This window comes from Lactuca sativa, chromosome 5 (genome assembly GCF_002870075.4).
Source record: "Lactuca sativa cultivar Salinas chromosome 5, Lsat_Salinas_v11, whole genome shotgun sequence".
In the NCBI taxonomy this organism is placed as follows: Eukaryota; Viridiplantae; Streptophyta; class Magnoliopsida; order Asterales; family Asteraceae; genus Lactuca; species Lactuca sativa.
The window spans coordinates 77,676,167-77,691,530 of NC_056627.2; positions in this window are offsets into that span (position 1 = coordinate 77,676,167).

The window sequence follows — 15,364 nt, forward strand, 5'->3', positions numbered from 1 at the left end:
GGTACGCTTATACTTCGCAACTCGATCTATCCACACTGTATGAATTCACACCATAATGATATGTTTCCACTTAATACACACCCAGCCGTAGTTGGATGTATGTTGGTGCGTATATAGATACATATAAGTAATGATTGAGGGACTTAGGAAGGCTCGTCCGCCCTATTTCCTTTTCTTCGTTGAGATGTGGTCTGGTGGGATCGGATGGCCGTCCGAAGGTCGTTTGATTCATTAGTTATATATTATGTATATGAGTATGGACATATAGGAATTCTCTAGTCAATTCAATTAAGAGTCTCTACCTCTAGTCTACACTTACATTAGAAACCCACTATTGGGAAGTCTCTACCCCTAGTTCAGCACTTACACACTACCCACTATTTGGAAGTCTCTACCTCTAGTTCAGCACTTACACACTACCCACTATTTGGAAGTCTCTACCCACTATTTAGGATGCATCTTCAGAACATGACCTTCTCCGTCGTCTAGTTGGTAACTAGAGTCTCCTGTAGGGAGAGCGGACATTGTGTGTATAGATCTATACGGGATTGACAACCCCGCACCCCGACTGCTAGCTACAGTCCCGGCCTACCAAGCCAAGGGGTGACAAATGTCACATCTTATAGACGCTTGTAGGGCGTCTGGAACTCTAGTCAGTATGGTTACGAGTATCCCGGGTTACCTTATAATTCATGGCTTTAAGGTAACGATATTCCACCGGCAATCTACACTGTATGCTGGTAACTCATTTTCAGAGTCACACTGTTTTGACCTTACAAGACGTATCTTTCATTTGATACTGTCTGGGGTCTGTCTTTCACTGGTTTTGACCTTACAAGACGTATCTTTCATTTGATATTGTCTGGGGTCTGTCTTTCACTGTTTTAGAACTTACCAGTTGTACCTTTCATTTGGTACCTTCTGGGGTCTGAGTCTCTACTTGTTAGACTGAACCAGGCGTGTCGTTAGTTCGATATTCTCCTGTAGTCTATGATTCCTTGCCTTAGTCAGCAGTCCTCACTGCTGAGGCATATGTTTTCCCTGATGTCGTTTGCTTTCCTCAATAATCAAATTCAGTATTTTGATAATGGTAGCAATTTAGGGAAAACTACTTTTTACCACATAACACTGACCAGTCTTGCTAGAAGGGTGCTTTTATTAAAGAAAATATAGGATTTTCTGGAAAGAACTCTAATACACAGAAAACACTTAAACTACTACTTATTAAAGTTATTTGATTGAAACTTCATTAAATACTTATGAACTCACCGGCATTTGTAAAAAATGCTGATACTCGCTTTTCAAATAACTTGTATTCTCAAGTTAGCATTAGACAGGTACATCCCCGGAGCTGTTGATGAAGATAGCTTAGTACCATGTTGTTCTTATTATATTTGTTATACACTTTAATATGTTGTAATGTAGACCATGTAAAACTATTACTATTACAGCAATGTTTTGTTGTACTTTGATTACTATAATGCATGTGTTGTGATACTTGACATGACGTCATCCACCCCAGAACGTTTCCGGCGTTCCGGTTTTGGGGTGTGACAAACACTATTTAGCGTAAAAAGTGAGTTTTCGATAAACTACTTTTTAGCCTTAGTGATCTAAATGAAAGTTGCACAACTCATGAAATTAATGAACTTTTCATATAAAGAACTTTTGAGTATGACTTCGTATGAGGAAGTTATGATTTTTCTAAGTTCCGGAATAGCGGTAGACATCTAAAAACTCGAAATAAAGATCGAGCGATATTTAGCCGAAACAACCTAAACGAGAATTGAAGGTCTCGTCAATAGTAGTACAACGGTAAAAAGACAGACGAAAACGGATGTCGGATGAAAAAGTTATGAATTTTTAACGGATTTTCCTGTCCCGGTCTGTTAAAAGTAACAATATTAAAATTAAACTCAAAATTTGCCAAAGAAGTCTAAATGAAAGTTGTAGAATATATTCCTGCCTACACGTTTATATAAAAAACGTCAAAAACGGAGCCCGTATGCGAAAGTTATGAATTTCGGAAGATTGTGGTACAATTTTCGAGAATTTTCGCATGGATAAGATCTGAAATAGGCCACGTCATCTGATCTTGGTGAGTCACCTGCCTCCTGTCCGACGCGTGTCGCGTTCCTTCCGAGTCCGAGTCGCGGTCCAATAATACGATGACGTGTGTAGCTTCGGTGGCGAGCACTCGCATCTGACGCATGCAACTTCACATCAAACCCAGCTTCCTCCAGATTTGAGCCTCGCATCTGCTCACGTCTTATTTGATTCCGATGTCTTGGATTCTTTTGTGACATGTAAATTCGCACATTCTTTTCAAATTGGTTATTACGCATTTGTCCAATTATTTCATGTATATACCGTAGCAAGGGTATCATTACTTGCTGATAAAATCTAGAGAGATAGTGTCATAGGAATTGAAGGTTATAATCTTCTTGCTAACCTGATTCCTATCTTATTGCCCAACTTTGATATTATTCTCGACATGGATTGGTTGTTAAAGAAATACACAGAACTCTTGTTCCAGAAAGAGATGATATGCATCCCTATCGAAAGGGAGGATTCTATTTATGTCTACGATGAAAATAATAAATTCTTTCTTAAAAACTCGTAAATTTATATCTAAGGGATATTCTACTTATTCGGCTTATACAGCTAATACCTTGAAAGAGAATAAGAGAAATGTGAATGATAGCATTTGGATAATTATCGACCGGCTAATTAAGAGTGCATATATTCTCGCCATACATGAAACGGCTCCATTAGAGAAATACACATAAGTATACTTGGACAAAATTGTGGAAAGACATAGTGTGCCACTAAAGATTATTTCAGACCGTGATACTTGTTTCACTTCTCATTTTTGGGTGAGTATGCATTGGGGTCTCAAGTTGCTCTCAACACAGCTTATCATCCCCAGACAGATAGTCAGACGGAAAGAACAATCCAAACTATAGAAGATATGGTTCGTGCATGTGTCTTGTAGTTCGGTGGTAACTGGGACAAGTGTTTTCTCTTGTCAAATTTTCGTATAATAACAGTTACCACACTTCAATCAAAATGCTACCATATAAAGCTCTATATGGGCGCAGATGCCACACTCCACTATGTTAGCGTGAAGAAGGACAGAAAGTCCTTGGAGGCCTTGAAATGATTCAAGATATTACTGATAAGATCCAAATTGTACGTGAAAGAATGAAAGCGGCCCAGGATCGATAAAAGTCCTATGCAGAAAGGAGGAGATGATCCATAGAATTCCAAGTAGGTGATACTAAAGGTATCCTCATGGAAAGGCATTACAAAATTTTGGAAGGAAAGGAGATTGAGTCCTAGATTTGTTGGACTTTTCAAAATTATCTAAAGAATTGGTCAACAAGCATATCTCTTGGAATTGCCTAAAGATTTGGCAGATATACATGATATATTTCATGTAAGATATCTATGTAAATGTTGAAGCATATATGATGAAACGATTCCATTATCCCATTTGAAACTGGATAACAAGTTAAGATATGTAGAAGAGATGGTAAAGGAAAGAACGACTAATCTACGTAATAAAGAAGTGAAGTTGGTGTTTGTAAAGTGGAAACACCATCGAGGCCCAAATTATACTTAAGAAAAATAAGAATGAGATAAGAGCAAAATATATCCCCATTTAATCGCAAATGACTTCGAGGACGAAATCCTAAAAAAGAAGAGGTATTTGTAACATACACGTTCTGTTATCATGTTATCTAATTATTAAATGTGAATAATATTGAGTGTTGAGTTCTAATAGATAGTTTTTACTAGAAATATAGTAAAACTATGTTTAGAATCACTTGGAAAATGTTGGAAATCTTATAGGATTCCAATTAAAAGCCAAATAGTGAAATTTTAGCAAAAATATGAAATTTGAAATAAGTACAATTTAATTATTTAATGTTGTAAAGAATCTCGTTAGAAAAGTTTAGGTGAAAAGCTCGTCGAAATCCGAGTTATAACGAAGAAGTTATGACCAATCGAAGATCCGCGACAAAACCGGCAAACACTATTTCACGTAAAAAGTGAGTTTTCGATAAACTACTTTTTAGCCTTACTGATCTAAATGAAAGTTGTAGAACTCGTGAAATTAATGAAGTTTCATATAAAGAACTTTTGAATCTGACTTCGTATGAGCAACTTATGATTTTTCTAAGTTTCGGAATAACGGTACACAGCTAAAAACTCGAATAAAGATCGAGTGATATTTAGCCGAAACAACCTAAACGAGAATTGAAGGTCTCGTCAATAGTAGTACAACAATAAAAACACAGACGAAAACGGATGTCGGATGAAGAAGTTATGAATTTTTAACGAATTTTCCTATCCCGATCTTTTAAGAATAATAAATTAAAATTAAACTCAAAATTAGCCGACGAAGTTTAAACGAAAGTTGTAGAATATATTCCCGCCTACCCGTTCATATAAAGAACGTCAAAAACGGAGCCGTATGCGAAAGTTATGAATTTTGGAAGATTTTGGTTCAATTTCCGAGAATTTTCGCATGGATAAGATTCGGAATAGGCCACGTCATCTGATCTCGGTGAGTCACCTGCCTCGTGTCCGACGCGTGTCGCGTTCCTTTCATGTTCGAGTTACGGTCCAATAAGACGATGACGCGTGTGGATTTGGTGGCGATCACTCGCATCCGAGCCAGCTGCCTCTGGATCCGAGCCTCACATCTGCTGACGCGTGGAGTCCTCTCAGCCGCTGATCTTCGGACTTCGCCCCTATAAATAGATGGGCTGCGAACCCTCCCGAGTAAATTGGGAAAATTGCTACTTTTTATCCCTTTTCAATATTTTCACTATTTTGACATCCCCCGAAGCCCCGGTATCAATTTTAGCACCCGAAACACGCTCCGAAGTACGCAAAGACCCCGAGAAATTTATCTTTGTAAGGGTAGTTTGGTTGTAATGAGTCGAAGCCTATTTTGTACTCTTCATATAGTCTGTAATGTATTTTACTAGGGCTCTTTTGATTCGAAGCTTAAGTGTTTTAGCCTTAGTATATTTTTTGTACGCTTTATGTATCCTATAAATAGGATCATTTACTAGAGTTAGATAACTTGAACAACATTGTCTATTCTCTCTGTAAAAACTCTTCAAGCGTAATTGAGCTGAAGTGAAAATCTTATTTACATCGTGTGTTCAATTACTTGTTGATTCTTAAACATTTACTCTGATTCATTTCATACTCGATTCTTTGCTCCATCAATTGGTATCAGAGCAGGAATCATTTCTGTGATCTGATTTTCAATTGTTCAAAAAGTTTTTGAATCAACTTTTTGGTTCAAAAGTTTCCGTGCTTTTTGAAATTGAAAAATTCTTTCAGATCTAAGATTGTGATTAGATTCTGCATTTAGATTATTGAATCGAGTGATTTACTGAAATTTCTGATTCATTTCCGGTAATCGTTTTTCAAATTCTCGTTGTTAATTCAAAAATCTCGAAAAACTTCATCTGTTCATCAATGGCGAATTTCAATATCAATTCAATAACTTCTTTTTCTCATCCGCTTGGATCATTAACCAAAATTCCTATGTTAATTCATGAATACTATGATCAGTGGGCTGATCGTATGCAGGATTATCTCAATGGGATTGATGAAGAGTTATGGACTTGCATCAATGGATCAGTTCAACCACCTGCAAATGTTAAAACTTTAGGTTCGTCTGGAACTATTTCTGCTGTTGGATATCAACAAGCAAGACTAGAAAACAAAGAAAAGAAATGCATGAGAGAGTTGAGAGGTGCTTTGCCACATGTTGTTTACAACTACATTCATGGTTGTAAAACAGCTAAGGAGATTTGGAATACTCTTAAAGAGAAGTATCAAGGAAGTGAAAAGACAAAGATCAACTCTGTAAAGCAATGTTTGGTTGAACTGAAGGAGTTCAGACAGAAGGAAACAGAATCAATTGAAAGCTATCATGACCGTCTGAATGAGTTGATCTACAGGTGCAACCGATACGGAATAACAAGGTCCTTAATGGAGTATAATCTTACTTTTGTGATGAGACTGAGGAAGGAGTGGAGAAGTGTAAGCATGATGATCAAAAATCTGCAGAGCTTCGATTGTTCGTCTTTGAATGATGTTTACAATCAGCTAAAGACACACGAAATTGAAGTTTCTGAGATAGCTGAAGAGTCGAAGATGAGTCTTGGAGGACCGCTGGCATTAGTTTCAAAGGTGTCTAAAGTGGAGGCTGCTGAAAAAGAAAATTCAGATGAACAAGGTTTTCTGTTGAATTCTGATGATGAGGCTGTGGCTTTTTACTCGAATAATCGAGTTAAAAAGTTTTTCAAAAAGCCGTTTAATCCTAAACGGAAGAAGAGTGAGCTGAAGGGAAACTCTACGAAGTCTGGTGAAGAAGAGAAGAAGAAGTTTGAAAAATCTGAAAAGAAGGATGAAAAGATGAAGGAGTTTAAAGGTGAAAAGAAGTCGAAAGGGGATTCTGGCATCGACTGTCATTACTGCAATGGTTCGAATCATTTTGTAGTTGACTGTATGCTTCGTAAGAAAGAAGAAAAGAAGAACAAAAACAAGGACGAATCGTATTCTGTGGAGAAGTTGGAAAAAGTTCGTGAGAAGGAGAAGAGTTTGTCTCTAGTGGAATAAAGGGAAAGTGAAGATGAAGAAAGTAGCATGTATTAGATCTGGTTATCCGGTTCTGATGATGAAGAGATGAGGCATCCGACTCATGGTGCTATGTTCTCAAGTTTTGAAGAGGAAGAGATTATTGGACGTTGTTTTGTAACAAAGACAAGTGACAAATCTCCGAAGACAACCAAGGTACGTTCAATTCTTGAATCTTTTAATATTGCTTTACATGCATATGATTCTGAAATAATTGCATTCAATTATACAGTTGCTTACTTTGATGCTGTTGTTGTGTCTGCTAGTAACGAGGCCAAGAAACTAAATAATCAATTGCTTGAGACACGAAAGTTGTTAGATACGAAAAGTAGCAGAGTAGAGTATCTTGAATTGCAGTTACAAAATGTTAATAAAGATAGGGAAAATATAGACACATATGTCAGATTGTTGTTGAAACAACGAAACATTTACTGTAATTCAGCCAAACGTTTATATGAAAAATTAACTGCTTTACATCATTCTTATGATATTAGCAAAGAACAACATTGTAAATTGCTACCTTTTCTTGCATTCGAAAGAGAAAAAGTTGAAGTCATGACATATGATTGTGAACATACAATAGTTGATTTTGACAAAGTACCAGATGATAGGTTTACGTATGGCATTGTTAAGATAGATGAGTTTTTAAATGCAGACAAATTGGTTAATATTGTTAATGAAAGTTTAAAAAAAGATGAACAAGTGAAAATCTTGAAACGAACTAAACATTCGAAACTTGATTCCCAAAACAATTTTGCTGATGTCGATGAGAATTCAGATATTCTTAGCGAAATCAGTGATTTTGAAGAAAAAAGTATTGATTGTTCTCAGTTATCTATCATTAATATCACATCTAAGGTCAAAGGTAAAGAAATTGTTAATGATTCGATTGTTAAGGATGACACTGGAAAACCCTCTACTTCAAAAATGTTTGACTTTTATGATGTGGAAGTCCGAGACAGTCAAACTGATAGTAGTGATGATGAGGAGGATGAAGATCTAGCTTCGAATGTTTGTAAGAAAGATAAGAAAGTTTTAAATGAAATTCCAAGATTTGTTATTGAACAAGTGTATGGAGACATTGAAAAGTTTCACAAACTGATGAGTGACAAAGGAGCACATTTTCTAGAAACTAACACAATCGTATATCCAAATTTTACATGCACTGATAATGTGGTGTTTCCAAATCAAATCTTTGTCACCATTGGAAATTCAGAGAATATAAAGCCAAAATTCAACAAATTGGTCGAAGAGGACAACAAACGTTCAACAGATGAAGGATACTATGCAAATCAGAATATCGTTGAAAACAACCTCACTAAAAATTCGTATGTTTTTCAACAACAGAAACCAAAACAAAAATGGGTTGTTAAATTTGAAAAGGAAAATGAAGTTGTTACAAAAGAAGTTGTTAATTCAACTCCAATTGTGAAACTTAATTCAAATGAATTTAAAGAGCTTGTTGATAAGTTTTCGAAAAATCATAAAGTTTCAAAGAGAAAAGCACGAAAGGTAATTTTTTAGCAAGTTGTGTCTAAGGAAAAATTTTCTTTAACCAAATCTAAAGTTTCAGAAACGAAAAACAGTGTTTCAAAATCCAACTCAACATATGTTGCAAAATCAACGAGTGTTCAACATAAATTATTCAAAGTAAAACCAAGAAACACATCTTTTCATCAACCAATGAATATAATAGACACTTTTCCAATTAATCAAAAGGTTGAATATGTTCGAAAATCTGAAAACATTTGAAAGTATAAGACTTCACAAAATGTTGTGAATGATCGAAAACTTAACAATGTTTGAAAATCATCGAATAGTCAACCACCTTTACACGAAGCTTTCAAAATATCCAGAAAATTTACTCCACAAAAGCCAAATTTTCCAAATCCTTCAATCACAAAACCAACAAAGGTTTCAAGCACAAAAGGAAAATCAGAAGTTCATTCAATTAATCATTGGCTTGAGGGACAAGGAAAAAGGTTTCAGTCTTGAAAGTTTACTCAAGGTCAAATCAAATTAGCCTATGAAAAGTATTTGAATGAGTCCTCAACTGGCAGTTTATCTTCTCAAGATTTGAATAATCCAATTCAGATTTGGAAACCAATCAACAAAGTAACAAAATCAGAGAAGCCTAAGGTGCAATCTAGTGAAAATCCAAAACTATCGAAAAATTACATTTCAATATCTTTAGAAAATGATGTTGATTTAACTGATAAGATCAAAACACAAGTTCCAACATGGGCTTTCAGTTCTAAAATTCATTCTTTGTTTCAAGCTAATAACCAAAGACCCAAAAAGCCTTGGGTACCTAAATTTTTTCAATAATTGCAGGTACTTTGTGACGAACAATACGATAACAAATGGTACATTGAGAGTGGTTGCTCTCGTCACATGACTAGAAAGAAGGAGAACCTGAGAGATTTTCGAAGCTTGAAGAATGCTGGAGTGGTTAAGTTTGGAAACAATAAAAATGTCAAGTCGAAGGATATGGAAAAATAAAGAATGGTCAATTTACTATGATTCGAGTTGCTTATGTAGAAGGTCTTCAACACAACTTCATAAGTGTATCACAACTATAGTAGGCACTGGTAATCAAGTCCTTTTCAACGAAGAAGGAAGAATTATTTTGAATGTCAACACAAATGAAGTTTTGCTTAAATCTAATCGAAAAGGTGACATGTTTACATTAGACATCAATCCAATTGTGGGTAAACCAGTTGTATGTCTACTTTCGAAAGCTACATCAGATCTAAGCTGGTTTTGGCATCGAAGACTTTCACATCTCAATTTTTGAAATATTTGGTAAGAGGTTTACCTGTACTTAAATTTGATAACGATTCTTTATGTTCAGCTTGTGAAGTTGGAAAACAACATAAGCAAGGTCATCCAATCACAATTGATTTGAAGATTGTTGAACCCTGGAGCTTTTACACATTGATTTGTGTAAACCATCGGCTATATCTACTCTCAACAAGAAACGATACATTTTAGTAATTGTTGATGATTTTTCAAGATTCACGTGGGTTTATTTTCTCATACTTAAATCCGAAGTTGCGCAAATCATGATTGACTTTATCATGAAAATGGAAACGACGATGAAGAAGATGGTTCGAAAGATAAAGAGTGATCATGGACTGAATTTAAGAACAATGTTCTTTCTTCGTTTTTGGTGGATAAAGGAATTTCACATAATTTTTCATCTCCACATACACCACAACAAAATGGTGTTGTTGAACGAAGAATAGATCTCTATGCAAAGCTGCAAGAACAATGTTGGCATATGTGAATCTTCCACAATATCTTTGGGCTGAAGCTGTATCCACTGCATGTTTTACTCAAAACAGATCTTTTATTCATCGTCAATTTAATATCACTCCATATGAAATAATCAATAATAGAAAACCTAATGTGAAAATTTTCCATGTTTTCGGATGTAGGTGCTTTATTATGAATCTTAAGGACAACCTTTCGAAATTTCAAGCAAAAGCTAATTAAGGGATTTTCCTTGGATATTCGCATAATTCAGTCGCCTATCGAGTGCTAAAAAAAGAACACGAAAAGTGGAAGAAACATTCAATCTTACATTTGATGATTATTATATCAAGCAAACTGAAAAACATTTTGAAAATCATCCTATTATGAAAGAAATTCCTGACGAATCTGAACCTTTACAACCATTGGATTTTGATTATGATTTGATTTTTGGAATTTCAAATCAGGCTATTGATGCTGAAGTTAATGCCAATGACAATCACATTCTTGAATCAACAAAGTTCAATGATCGTTCAACATCACATCATCAACCAATGGGCGAAAGTATGCCTATTAATCCAGCGGAGGGGGAACACTTGGATTCGAACACTATTGTTGAGGGGGAGCATCCTTTCGAGGGGGAGAATGAGAGAGTGAATGCTGATGTTGAGGGGGAGCAAATTGAACAAAATGAAGATTTTCATGATCTTAATGATGCATGTTCAATTGCGGGTTCAGAACATGATGATTTGTATGAAGATGCACCTTTGGAATTAGATTCAGCTTATCCACCAATTGAAAAATGAACTAAAGATCATCCGAAGGAGCAAATAATTCGTAATCCAGAAGAGGGAGTCTTAACAAGAGCTCAAATTCGTGCGAAGAATGAGGTATTAAATACTCATCAAGAATTTTGCATGTTCAATGTCTTTATCTCTAAAATTGAACCAAAAATAGTTAATATTGCAATGGAACACTTAGATTGGGTTGTTTCAATGCAATCTGAATTGCCTGAATTTGAACGAAATAAGGTTTGGAGATTAATTCCTAAGCCAATTTGTAACATACACGTTTTGAAATCGTGTTTTAAGTAAATAATATTATGAAATATTAAGTGAATTTGAATGTTGAGTGTAACAGATAGTTTTTACTAAAAATAAAGTAAAACTATGTTTAGAATCACTCATAAAATGTTGGAAGTCTTATGAGATTCCAATTAAAAACCAAATAGTAAAATATGGCGAAAATATAAAATTTGGAATAAGTAAAATTTTATTATTGAAAGTTGTAGATAATCTCGTTAGAAACATTTAGGCGAAAACCTCATCGAAATCCGAGTTATAACGAAAAAGTTATGACCAAACGAAGATCTGTGAAAAATCCGAAAAATACTTTGTCGCGTAAAAATTTAGTTTTCGATAAACTAATTTTTAGCCTTAGCGATGTATATGAAAGTTGTAGAACTCGTGAAAATAATCAACTTTCATATAAAGATCGTTTGAATCTGACTTCGTATGAGGAAGTTATGATTTTTGAAGTTTCAGCTTAGCAGTAGACAGCTAAAAACTCGAATTTTAGATCGAGTGATTTTTAGCCGACACAACCTAAACGAGAATTGAAGGTCTCGTCATTAGTAGTGCAACGGTGAAAAGTCTGACGAAAACGAGCGTCGGATGAAGAAGTTATGAATTTTTAACGGATTTTCCTGTCCTGGTCTGTTAAAAATAATAATATTAAATTAAATCAAAATTAGCCGACGAAGTCTAAACGAAAGTTGTAGAGCATAATTTTAGCTTCGCGTGCATATAAAGAACGTCAAAAACGGAGCTCGTATGTGAAAGTTATGGATTTTACAAGATTTGGCATATTTTCCGAGAAATTTCGCATGAATAGTGATTGCCACGTCAGCCCTCACATGCCGCCTCCACGTGTCACCTTCTGATAGGACCAAGGTTGCTGTGTCACCTTCTGATTGGACCAAGTCCGAGGTCCACTAAGCGAGGGACACCTTCACAGGAGACACCCCTGGATCACCCTCACACCCTCGTGCCCTCCTCCCATTGGACAAGTTAGGTCCAAACCGAGGCTCCCGTCAGCGAGCCTGCTGTTCCGAGCCGAAGACCGAGCCGATGATGCGCCTGAAGCTGATGACTCCTCGCATTTGAGCCTCGCCGAAGCTGCCACCTGGTCCGAACCTCGCAGACGCGTGCCTTCTTCCCTTCGCTTCGGATCCGAAGCTCGACCCTATATAAGGGGTGCGAACCCTCTTGGCTAATTTTAGAAAATTTCCACTTTCACCCCCTTTTTCAATATTTTTACTATGCCGAAATTCCCCGAAGCCCCGGTACTGATTCCAAAGCCCGAAACATGCCCCGAGACTCCCGAGAAGCCCGAAAAATTTATCGTTTCGGTTTCAAAGCTCTACCTTCGCAAAACCCGGTTTTCAACGACGAAAGTCATATTTAGAGCCGAAGTACTGCCCAAATTAATATTTTAGCCCCCGGTTATTTCACGGTGAGTTTAATATATATATATATATAAATAATTGTATGTTATGTGTTATATGTGCTACGTGCTTTTTAGTGTTATTATTCCGTGTTATTTTCCCGGGTTATTTTTATTTGCTATTTTTAATAGCAAAGAAATACCTTTGACCATGTGATTAGTGAAAGGACTTAGATTCACGTTGGTACTGATATGTAGCCTCTGGCCATGTGGAACATGTCTCCGTAAGAGAATGAATTCTATTCGATGGTAGTGGCAGAAGGTTAGACAGGGCTATAAGCCTGAAATCTACCGAAATGTTAATCCGAAGTTGTATATCTTCTGTGCCGTTTGGGCCAAAGCTTTATTGATGTATATCTAGCATGGAAATTGTTATGTCTCATTGATTGTATATCTTTAAATCAAATCAATGATTGATATGGAATGTTTGCCACATGATTCACATATGCCCTTGTTGTTCCTTGTTCCTCTTTGCTTCTGCCCTATTAAAGTATATATATGGCATAACGTTATATTGTATCTATTATTGAACTCACTAAGCGTCACTGCTTACCCTCTCGATGTTTAACAAATTGCAGGAGATAAACATCCAGTATAGTTATATACTGGTAGAAGATTTTTGAATAGTTTGAAACTATTGTATCGATAGAAGCTTAAGAATAGTTTGAAACTATTGTATTTTGCACTCCCATATGTATAAAACTATAGAATCCTGGGAAGTTATGTAATATATAACACTTTAAAATAGTCGGTTTGTATCTAGTAGTTTGTAATCTCATTATCAATGTAAAATATTGTTTTTATGGATATGCAAGTAGCATGTTTTGGAGTAACTATATTGTCGAGTATGAAAGTTTGGGTCTTTTGTAAATACGAAAGTTGGGGTCTTTCAATCATGGTATCAGAGCAGTAGTTTGAGTGAACTAAATTCCACGGATTGGTATTTAGAATTAAACTATTAGAAGTTCAATATATGAACTAAATCATTATAAGTATAGGGATACAAACCATAGGAAATATATAAGTAAAAGTATTAGGTAATAATAAACCCTAATATTCTAAAATTCAATGTTACTCCGTATTGCAGAGCAATGGCTGAACAGGTTAGTACCCATACCCCTGAGGTTGGTGGAGGTCCTCAACCCGAGGAAGTGAATACTCCAGTATCTCCTCGTGAGGAGCGACTATTGGGTAAACTTACCGGTGTTATTCGACAGACTCTCGAAGAACACAAAAAGAATGGTGATAAGGGAAAAGAGAAAGCCACTGGAGAATCTTCAAAAGGAGAGGTGAAGCGTCCCTCGTTCAAAGATTTCAAGAGTAGTGGTGCTACAGAGTTTTCCGGTGTTCTCAATCCCATTATTGTTCTTACTTGGATCCAGAACACAGAGAAAGTGTTTCATATTTCTCATGTGGATAACGAAGACAAGGCTAACTATGCTTCAGCAATGCTCATCGGAGAAGCCTTGGTCTGGTGGGAAGCAACATATGAAGCTCTCAACGGGTTTGACCGGGAGAATTTAGCCTGGGAAATGTTTAAAACTCTTTTGCTAGAGAAGTATTGTCCTCTAGACATGAGGAGGAGATTGGAGAAGGAATTCCTCGAGCTTAAACAAGGAGGAATGACTGTGAATGAGTATGAAACTCAGTTTAATCAAAGAGCAAGGTTTGCTACAAAGTATATTCCAACTGAAGACGAGAAAATTCAATTATTCATGGAGGGACTACCACATGAGATCCACAATTTCGTTGCCAATCGAGAAGTTCTACCATTCGATAAAGCCGTTGAATATGCTCGAAGACGTGAGCATGACTTAGAAATACGTGGTGCCACTGTTACTGCTCCGAAGCTATAACGCCCGTAGATCCGGGCTAGTCAATTTAGAGATAATAGGGGTCGAAAACGACTTTTCGACAAAAGACTATTTAGAATAAATAATTTGAACCAAGTTGTAGTATATGTCACAAGGTTTCCATACATATAAAGAATGCCGAAATCCGAGTTATAACGAAGAAGTTATGACCCGTCGAAGTTTCGCGACGGAACCGACACAACATCGGGAAGCGTAAAAAGTGAATTTACGATAGAGTGAGATTTAGCCTTAGTGATCTAAACGAAAGTCGTAGAATATGTTAAACCGAGAAAATTCATAAAAAGAACACCCAAATCTGACTTCGTATGAGGAAGTTATGATTTTTCAAAGTTTCGGCTTAGCACTACACGACCCGAAACTTGAATTTTAGTTCGAGCGGTTTTTGGCTTATGCGACCTAAATGAGAGTTGAAGATCTCATTAATAGGAACTCAACGGTAAAAAGATGGACAAAAACGGAGTCTGTATGAAGAAGTTACGAATTCTTCGCGGTCATTTAACAGTCTAAACGCCTCCTACTGTTAAATTTGAGATCGGTCGAGAATTAGCCGACGGAGTCTAAACGAAAGTTGTAGATCTTGTTTTTACCTACGCGTGGAAACAAGAACGTAAAAAACGGAGCTCGTATGCGAAAGCTACGGGGTTTAGAAGTCAACAGGGTGTTGCTCCAAAAGGGGTGATGTGGCTGAATATGGGCCAAGGCTTTCTCCCCAAGGAAAGCCATCAGGTGATGACACGTGGAACTGACTCGCCGAGTCAGTAACCCGACTCGTCGAATCCGTCAGGATTTCACCCTATAAATAGAGGTGTCGGGTTCCCTCATTTCCTCACCCCTCAACCTTCTTCTTTTTCTCTCTAAACTCTCTCTCTCTCTCTCTCTAAGCCTCCCTAACCCCCAAAGCCTAGGGTAACTCCCTAGCACGAGGCGGAAGCCCCAGAGCACCCGACGGCCCCGAGAAAAGAGCCTTTTGGCTCAAGAACGCTGCTCCAGCGAAGCCCGATTTTCAAGAAAACCCGCTGTAAGTGATCTATGCCTACCCTATCTTTAGTATAGCTTATGTT